General features: G+C 32.9%; 1 long non-coding RNA gene across 1 annotated transcript; it reads left to right on the top strand.

The window, feature by feature from the left end:
- LOC108663405 lies at positions 260 to 1,667 on the top strand. The gene is made up of 3 exons (XR_001929385.1): positions 260 to 288; positions 945 to 1,018; positions 1,400 to 1,667. It is a non-coding gene; the product is annotated as an uncharacterized LOC108663405 (long non-coding RNA).

The raw sequence follows: 11,088 nt of genomic DNA on the forward strand, positions 1-11,088 counted from the left end.
AAAATTTCACTTAAGACTTGGATAATTCAAAGGGAATGAGTGGTGGAAAAAGTAGGATAAGTGGATGGCTAGAAAAAAAAATGAATTAATAAAATATTCAAAATATGAATAAAATAATATTATTTCATTAAACTAATAAAAAGGCATAAAAAAATCAGCCCATAACCCATTCTTGTTCTTCAACATTCGGCCAAGCAAGAAACAAGAGAGAGAAAGGAGAAAATAAAACCCTAGCCAACAAATTTAAAGGGAAAATTAGTGGAAATTCAAAAATCAAGTGAAAAAAAGGTAACATTTCTTAAATTTGTCTTGTGCTTTACCTTTCCCATGCATTTCCCATCATTTTTCATGGTTGAATCATGTGATTTGAGGATGATTTCAATTCTGGTCATATGGGTTTAGAGAGAGAAAGTTGTTAGATAAATTTGATTTTGAGCTATGTTAGTGTTTAGTGTTAGTTTAGCATGTTTATGAGTAAAACAACAAGCAAAATATTTATTTTCTCCATAAATTTCTCTAGGCCGAATCTAGCCAATGGTATGTGAGGATGAGGTTGACTTTATTTTAAGAGAATTGGGTGAAAAAATGATGAATTATGAGGTTGAAAATTAAATGGGAATTTTCGGTGCAATAAATTAAAATTTTTACCCACTAGGGGTAAAAGCATAATTTATAGTCCAGACTGATAAATTGGACCAAATTCACAGTCATTGAGGTATTGTGGATATGATTGGATAATTGAAATTGAAATGGATGGAATTGGAGTTGAATTGGGGATTTTAGGAATTTACACCGTGTATAGGGGAGTTAGGTCGGACACCACACTTAAGCGATTGTCCAAACATTTCAAACCCTATCTAGTGCATACGCATGGATAAGAGCCTGAAATAATTTATGATAAATTGACACAATTTATTGAATTTTGTGTCATGGATTATGGATAGGTGGTGAGTCAATTGTTTCGGGTAAGAGACTGCACTCGAGGGCGGAGGATAGGAGTATTTCTACTCCTAATACTGTGAGTAAACGTATTATCATTTAATTTATCTAAAGTAGTTATTATGAAATTTTAAAAATTTTATGAAAAATGGATTTAAAAAGGATAAAATTTCGTGTTTTATAAATAAATGTGTTTTTATAAAATGGTTTTATAAATTGTTTGAAATTAATGATGAATGTTATTTTTTTTTTAAATAGAGCACATGGAGACTGTGGTTGTTAAGTATGAATTGTATTTTTAATTCAAATGGCTTATGATAGTGTGAGCATGCTTGGCTGATTTATTGTATTGAAATTACCTGAATTGTGGCTTGCCGTGCAAATTAGTTATTATAAAAAAATTACCTTCTTATGTTGTTAAACTATTTTATGATTATGGTGGGGCTGACCTACATTGCAGTGGCGGGTTTTCGTGGACCATCCTATTAGAGGGGCTCAGTAAACTCGGCTAATTTATTTTACCTGTGTGGAAGAGGCGCGTAGGGTAACTCTTGTGGAAGGGTTTGAGTCCACTTCACGCTTTACCACCACGTGAAAGTGAGATTCAGCCAACGCCAAGGGACAGTTGTTTTATATGAATAAGTCGTTTTAACAGTCTTGGTGGACTCGAGTGGATGCTTTGATGACGATCAAGTATCCCCGAGGATGAGTTTTGGCATGAGCCAAATTTTATGAGAGACATAAGCCTTGAAAATCATTTTAATTGAATTATAATTGTTTTCATGGGATGGAACAAATTTCTAAGTTATGAAATGCATATTGGGATGGGATATTTTATTGTCTCCATTTACTCGGCTTTAGATACTTTAGATGGTATCTATTTACTCACTAGGATTATAAAATCTCACCCCTTCTTCCTATACATTTTTCAGGCTCAAGACAGTTTGTTCATAGTTGATTAAGACGAGAATTAATCTCGGAGTTGCATCCTAGAAAGTAAGGGTTCGTAGTCACAATCTTACATCCTCTTGGTCAGTTGGGGGCCCACGTGTCACTGTAAAAGTAATTTTATTCTTCAGTTATTTGATTTAATGTATGTATGAATATATTTAGCTTTTATACCATATTTTTGGCAAGTTTCGGTATTTTTGAAGAAAAATGACGAAAGTGCCCCTGTGAGCCAGAAAGTAATATTTTATTGTTTTGATTTGGAAATGACTTATAATTTCTTGAAATGTGAGATTTAATAACTTCGCTCACCGGGGAGATGCGGAAGCTGTTGCTAAGCCTTGCGAGGTTTCGATCGATATTTGGGGTAATGAGTGCCTATCGGGACGTTGCGGCGGTTGTCACGGGCTCGATGGGAGTTCCAGGTCGTGACACTTAATGCCTTTAATTGCCTGATCAACAATTAATTGATTCATGAATTTAATTGAAACCTTGACAGAGAGATTTTACGTTGGACTAAGATTTGAATAGTATATATTCACGTCACTTAGGTGATCTGATTTACGATTCGTGTAGACATACGCAAATTGAGATACATAGCCAAATTAGGACACTTGCTTAATGAACTTAATTTGCTTAATTCCTATAAACATATAGTAAACTAATTAAGTTAGGTGTATGTGCAAGCATCTCGATGGATACTTGTCCATAGCTTTGTATTCTAGGGTAGTAAAACTACCTAGGAAAGATAAATAACAAGAAAAGTTAGTATCAGATGAAGTGTTGAATGAACCCATGATCCTAGGTCTTTAATCTACTACTTTTCTCAACATATTTAATTTTGGCTAGTTAATTTAGTGTTTATTTTAATTTCGTCTTTAATTTAACTTTTCAATTTTTGGATTGCTTAAATAAGATTAATTAGTTATATAATTTTAGCACTTCGTGAAACTTTACAAACAAATCCTTGTGGGAACAATAATCTAAACTTACTATCTATATTACTTGTTCAATACGTGTATTTGCATGTGTAAAATCGACAACAAGTTTTGGCACTATTGCTAGGGATTTTGTTTTCTTTATTATTTGTTAATATTAAAATTTTACAGATTAGTCTTAATTGAAGTTTTGTTTCTTTGTTTTGCAAGTGTATTTGGTAGTTGTATGAGAAAAGCAAATTAGTTGGAGATTATCTCGTGTGATCCAGAAATTGAGAGAACATTTTGCAAACTTCGACAAGAAAATCAACAAGGTGCTGCTCCAATAAATACAATGACTGATCAATAGGATGAACAGGAAATCTAAGAGCGTGTAGTAGCTAAAAATTGTTGCTTAAGGTGTCATGACCCGGTACTCTCCTCGAGCCCATGACAACAGCCACGATGTCCAGATAGACATTCATCGCCTGGAATGCCGATCGGAACCTCGCAAGGTTTTAATATCAGTTTTCTCACCTCCCCTGTGATCAACGGTTGTAAAATAACATGTTTTGATAGGTTATAAACTATTTCCAAATCAAAACAATAGAAAAATAATTTTTGTCTCACAAGAGCATTTTTGTTATTTTTCCTCACAAATCATGAAACCAGTTAAAAATGTAGTATACGAGTGGAAAACACATATTTCATAATCAAAAATAAATTTAGATGTCTAAAACATTCATTTAGAGCGAAACTATATCTATTTGAAAATAACAAAAATATTCAATAAAATTTTCTATTTTCTTATAAAACAATATTTATAAAGTACCGGTAAATAATATTTGTAGCTTAAAAGCTAAATAAATTCATACATACTGTAATACAGATAACCAAAGTATAAAATTTAATTTACAGTGACACGTGGGCCCACGAATGACTAAAAGTATCAAAAGAAATGAACCTATAGTTTTTGGATGATGCAAGTCTAATTGTAGTCCTCGAAGATATCAGCTATCTATAGTCTATTCTGAGCCTGAAATGGGTGGAAAGGAGGGTGGTGAGATTATAAAATCCTATTGAGTAAACAAACATCATTTAAATCAGCTAAAGCCGAGTAAAAGGAGACAATCAAAATATCCCATCACATTACGTATTTCACAACTTGAAAATTTATCCCAACCCATGCAAACGGTTGTATTTCATTTAATTTCTTATTAAGGCTTATGACTTTCATAAACATTTGGCTCATGCCATCAAATAGTACTTGATGACACCTTGATCAGAGGCATACACTCGAGCCCGCCAAAACTGTTAAAAATTTTGTATACACGTAAAACTTATTTATTTTTTCGTTTTGAAAACACAACCGTTCCTTGGCGTTAGCGGAGTTCATCATCACGAGGTGGTTCGGCGTGACGTGAACTCTAACCATACCTCCGGAGATACCCTACGCACCTCTCCGACTGAGGTACGAATAAAACTGGATTCTGTGCCCCTCTAATAGGCTGGTCCACAGAACCCGCCCACTGCAGCAAGCTAAACCCACCATACAATAAAAGTTGCAATAGCATGACATGGTAATTATTTTATTTTATAGCCTCTCAAGGAAAATCAATAATTCATTCATTTTCATCACATTTAGCAATTCGACCATTCATGCCAATATTGCCATAAGCCAATCAATTAAAACCATAAATTTACAACATATCAAGTGGTCTCCAATTACTCTATTTTCAAAGTCATCATTCAATTTCAAGACAATTTATAAAATCATTTCATTTAAACACATTTTCCATAAAATTCACAAAATCAAATAAAAAGACCACTTTAGATAATTAAAATGATAATAAGGTTACTCACTTCACAAAAGCGGGATTTCTACGTCGCTATTAATTCGTACACGTATAATTATTCCTATTTTCCAGTCACATACTTCGTTCAGCACGCTTTCACAACAAACTTTCCTAGCAACAATTTAAACCCAATGTACTTAGTGCATGAATTCCACTTCTCTTTCTCATTCTATCATAAATCCATTCACTTAATTCTCTTCTTAATATATTTTTACTAAAATTAATTACATCCTTTGCTCACATAATTCTTTAGATTGTTAACACCGGTAACTTATTTATGATATTAAGTGCCTATTTCAACCTTCTAAGCAACTTAAATTTACTTCATATCACCAAATAACTAATGTATAATTAAATAAAGTGAGCTAGCCTCTAAACAGTCCAATTTCACAATAAGCCATGGAGAAGAGTAAAGCAATTTTACCAAATTAGGCTAGGTTGGCTCAAGTCTCCACCTTCCTTCTCTTTTGGACTTTTCTTCCTTTGTTGTTTTTGGACCCTTTTTCATGGACTCTTCCCATCTCTTTCTAATTGGGCCATGCCCATTCTTTCCTTATTGGGTCATGTCCATTTTTATGCATATATGTAGATATATATATATATATATATATATATTTTTCTTTTCTTTTCTTTTCTCTTCTTTTCTTTTCTTTTCTTTTCTTTTCTCTCTTTTTCCTCTCTCCCGCCAATCAGCTGCTCCTTGCTTGTCTTATTTTTTTTCCTTTCTCATGTACAAAAGCTGTCCATAACTTCTTCTCTCTCTCCTTCTCACCCTCGACAACAATTTCTTGTTCTTTCAACCAAGAAATTTTCAGTAGTTGGAGCTGCTCATATACACATCAAAATCAACAGCCAAGTTGCTCTATTTCTCCTAAAAATCAGCAACTACGCTGCTCTATTCTCCCTCCAAAAATCAACAGCCAAAGCTACAAAAATTAGCAACAAAAATTGCAACTTTCAGCCTTCATAATAAGTAACCAAAACTGCACCTTTCAGCCTTAAAAATAAGCAATTAAAGCCTCAAAAATCAGCACCCAAAGCTGCTCCTTCCTTTCTCAAAATCAATTCTTTCCTCCTCCAAAATTTGTAGCAAAATCGCCGCCCTCAACTCAGCTTTTTCAGCCTTCCTTTTCTTCCTTTTTTCTCCCTCACCGTTCGACTGCTTCTCTCTTTTTTCTTTCCTTTGTTCTTTTGTTTTTCTTTTGTTCTCCCTCACAAATGACTTTTCTCCCTTCTTCTTTACTTTGTTATTTACTTATTTTTTGATTCATGAATCTTCCAATTTGGCCGACCCCCCCATCTTTCTTTCCTTCTTCATTTTTATTCCACATGGCCGACCTCCTTCCATCAAATAAATTAAAGAGTTTTTTTACTCTTTTTATTAACCACATGGGCGGCTACCTATGTTGGTCTTCTTTATATATATACTTATATTATTATTTCACTATTTGTTTATATTATTTCTTCCATTAATTCCACTACATAATCCTTTAATCTTTATATTTTAAATTCGATCCTTTTAATACCTCTAAAAATTTCAATTTTCATCTATCTTCCTTCCTCTGTACATGTATCACCAAAATATCATAATTACACTTCAATGCGGTATTACCATAATATTTAAATATTTACTTATCCGTGTTGGCTCGACTTAGCAAAACCGCATATTTTACTTTTGTCGCTCATCTCCAAAACTTTATTTGTATTTCTTCTCCCCCACTTGGATCAACCATATGATCCTTCTTCATGACTGATTTTGATTTTGACATCCGATTAAATATTAATATTTTAATATTATTTTATTAATAAAATATTATTTTATTCTAAAAATTTTATTTTGTCTCCTTGGTACTTAAAATACCTTATTATGCCTCAATTGACTTTTGAATCACCTTTTATCTCACAAATTCTCTTTCGATAAAAATATTATTATTTTATTATTATTTCTCGCGTGCGAAATATTTTATCCTAAACTATTCCTTTCATCTTTCATCACTTTTAAACATTATAATTGACCTCAATTTGGATCCGATCAACTTTATTAATCACTATTTCAAAATATGGGGTATCCCAATATCCCTCACTTAAATAAAATTCGTCTTCGAATTCACGTCGATGTTGCGTTATCAATCTCCTTCTATGATCCTATTCCTTTTCTCCTTCTATAGGGACATTCAATTTATTCACCTCGTTCACCTTCAGTTCAATTTAAATGCTTCATTTATGTCAATTATCATCCTTTGGAGCTAGATCAGCAATACCTTTCACAATCATGATCTCTTATATTGAGTCACTAAGCATGCCTTTATCACCCTTATTAAATTTGAACCATAACTTCATCTCAATTATACCGATTTTGATCACATATTATACTTACTTATGTATACCTAATCATCATTTTATTAATTTGCTCCTTGCCAAATTTCTCAACCTTGATTCATTCATCTTATGCTATACCACAATTTCTAAAAGTCATCTTTATTTCTCAATTATTTTTTTCATACCTCTAATATATACCTTACATTCTTGTCGCATTTCAACTTTAATGAATCACTTAAAACTTAGACTCATTCGAATCGTGCATGCCTTAAGCATTTCCAAATTCCAATTTCCATACTACCTTAGGAAGTTTTCATTATTGGCTTCATTATCCAAATTATCTTCAATCATCTTTTGTTCTATTATTCCATACTAATGTGACATCATTCTCCTTAGACCAATCTGTAGTTTGTACTTGGAACTGCAAGGCTTGAAACAAAGTTCTTCTTAAGTACTTTTTAACGTCAACACAAATTTCGAATTCCAATTTCCATAATATATTAGGAAAGTTTCATTATCTAACTTCATTTTCAAGGTCAACTTCTATCATCTTTTGTTCCACTCCTTCATATGAACATAACATCATTCTTCCTTAATCAATTTATAAATTGTACTTGAAATTGTAAAACTTAAAACTAGATTCTCCTTAAGTATTTTTCAATATTAATTCTAATATCACTCTCAGCTTACAGCTTCTTCTTTATAATCACATAACTTAGTGCTTGCTTTAACAAGATCCAGAGTAAAACTTCTCTTGAGTATTTCCTTAGGAATATCTATCTTAAACTTATGTCTCACAGCATGTGATCCCTTAACTTGTGATTTAGCCGTTAGGCTTCTCAACAAGTTTTAAAAATTTTACGTTTCATACTTGCTGTGTATGATTAGAATCTCTTTTCAAAGATGTTTATGTATTCCTAAAACACTTACTCTTAAAGATATATAAATACGTACTCATCCATTCAATCCCTAACTCATCTTCATAAGTTTCTAGGGTGTCACACAATTAGCCTCATGTTGTTCCTAACTCTTGTCATTTTACTGTATCAAAATAGATATTACAAATTCTCGTAATGATATTATATATAAACTGATTTCCTATACCAATCTCGTAATTCTTCCTTCACACTTTCATTATTTGGTATCTCATCTCAATATAGTCATTTCAAGAATCTTTCAATTTTTTTCTTTTAATTATATGCCTATATACAAGGCAATAAAGAAGTTTTTCAATTCATTTGGGTAAACATTCTCCAGAATATTTAAGACTCCCAGATAACAAAACATAATGACCAACAACCAAAATTCAATTTGTAAGCTCATTATCGTGTCACTCCCATCTTACTCATGCATCATAAGCGTGAGGTATTCGAAGCATTACAGCGTTGAACAATCAATGCTAAAGTACTGTAGCTCTTGGAAATTTTCTTATCAAAGCTATTTGTCTGCATTCAAAGTCACCACATCAATCATTCTCAACTAGTGGTTTCCCTTCTAGATATATATCATGAGTTCCATAAGTATAGGTACCTTCTATTTTCTTGTCATACACACTAAGCCAGATTAATACTTTCATCTCATGTCATCTTTTGACTTTTATCAACCTTCATAAAATTCCACCTCAAAACATCCTTTTCATACAGTGTAATAAATTCATGATACATATACCACTCCACACATAAGTTGCTTACTATCTACAACTTTTCTCAAATTTATTGTCATCCCTATCTAATTATCTTCTTTGTCTTATACTCCAATAATTTTATTGACTTTCGGTATAATTAACTACGAAAACAGCTCAGCTTTCTCCTCACTTTATTCTCGCAATCCTTACTGAATCAAAATTTTATATTCCCCATATTCCATAATTTAACTTCATTGGGTTATATTTGTGCCCAACTATTACCTCATAGTGTCATAACATCACTGAATAATCCCCTTCATGGTTAAATTACAATCATTAACGTAATCATATTATCCATTCTGAATGTCCTTTATAACCTTGTTGCTTCCTTCTATAACCTTCTTCAATAGTTATATTACCAATTTATCACTATCATACTAAAGATTCCTATATACCTTCAGTTACTTAAACAGCCACTTTATAATACATTCTAGTCATATACTTTTAAAAACCAAACTATTTTTACTTCTTTGTACAGATCATTATTATCTCTTTTACACAACATCTACTTAGAGTTAAGGTAGTGTAAAATCCTACGAAAATATTACATGTCCTTGGGATCATCATCTTAATCTGATCTTATCGAAAGATTCTACTCCGAGTCCTCCTAAAGATCCTCTTCCGGGTTTTCCTTCTCCTGAGATTTTTTTCTTTGCTTTTCAATCTAGGCTTGTTGTCTTCTCCTAATTTCCTCGGCACTCACCAGTGCAGCATTTCTTCCACATCTAGGAGGAAAATGGCGTACAACATTCACCCCCTTCCTAAGACGAATATCTCCCCTTGCAATTGCCTTCCTCGTATGTTCTCTATGGTACTCTTTGGATTGTTTCAAAATGAAATCTATTTCAGTTTTTAGAATATTGGAGCTACTCTCACTTTCAAAATTCTGGCCACTCTCAAAGCTTTCCTTATTATGAACCCAATCTACTAAGTTCAGAGGAATTCTATTATTAGGAATTCGGGATGGACCACCTTCCGAATCACCTGAATCAGGGTGTCATTTGCTCCTAGCCGTAGAATCTAGAGATCCCTCGCTATCACTATGAGAGGTATCGAGACTACCACCTCTTCTAGACATGGTGTGTATGTCACTAGTGCACTTCAAAACCTATATGCAATCAAATAGTAATTGTTTAATTATTTATGCATCTCAAAAGTAGGTACATTTCTATATGTAGATGCATACATTCTATTAAATCTAACCTAACTTAACTTAACTTAACTTATCTTAACTTAACTGGACTTGGGCCACGCAGTGTCAGTGTAGATTTCTTAAAACAACCTTAAAATCAAAAACTTTAAAATCTAAAGCTTTAAAATCAAAATATCTGATCTTTAAACCATGCTCTGATACCAATCTAAATTGTCACGACCCGAAACTCCCCATCGGGCCCGTGATAACCGCCGCAAGGCCTCGACAAACATTCTTCACCCCAAATGTCGATCGAAACCTCGCAAGGCTCTTGTATCAACTTTCGCACTTCCCCAGTGAGCAATAGTTATCAAATATCAAAATTCAAGGGATTACAAATCATTTTCAAATCAGAACATAACATATTGTTTTCTGGCTCACAAGGGCATTTTCGTCATTTTTGTCAAAAATCTCGAAACTTGCTAAAAATATAGTAGGTAAGCAGAAAATATATATTTAATGATTTAAAAACAATTTAAGTATCTAAAACGTTCATTTGAAGTGAAAATTTGACCATTTGAATATAATAAAAATATTCAATAAAATAACTATTTTCTTGTAAAATAATTTTCGTAAAACTATCGGTACATAATTCTTATAGCGTAAAAGTTAATTATATTCATATATACTATAAAGCAAATAACCAAAGCATAAAATTTCTTTTACAGTGACACGTGGGCCCACATCTATCCAAAATGCATCGGAAGCTGGAAACCTACAGCTTTTACCGATTCGAGTCCAAATGAAGGTCCTTGTCAAAGTCAGCTAACTATGAAATTCCTCGAGCCTGAAATGTGAGGAAATGAGGGTGGTGAGATTATAAAATCCCAGTGAGTAAACAGATACCATCTAAACTATCTAAAGTCGAGTAAATGGAGACAATTAAAATAAATCATCATACTGTAATTTCATTACCTTTCAACTCATTTCAACCAAATAAAATCAATCCATAAAAATCGAGTAATCAACTTGGCTTATGAATTTCTTAAAACTTTGGCTCGTGCCAAAACTCATACTCGGTGATACCTTGCGCAGGGCATCTAACCGAGTCCGCCAAGGCTGTTAAAATTTTGTATACACTTAAAATATATTTTTGTTTGAGAAAAATACAGTCGTTCCTTGGCGTTGGCTGAGTTCCCCTTCACGTGGTGGTTTGGCGTGAAGTGAACCCTAAGCTTTACCCCAGGAGATACCCTACGCGCCTCTCCGTTCGAGGTAATAATATAATGGAGT

This window comes from Theobroma cacao, chromosome 9 (assembly GCF_000208745.1).
Source record: "Theobroma cacao cultivar B97-61/B2 chromosome 9, Criollo_cocoa_genome_V2, whole genome shotgun sequence".
Lineage (NCBI taxonomy): Eukaryota > Viridiplantae > Streptophyta > Magnoliopsida > Malvales > Malvaceae > Theobroma > Theobroma cacao.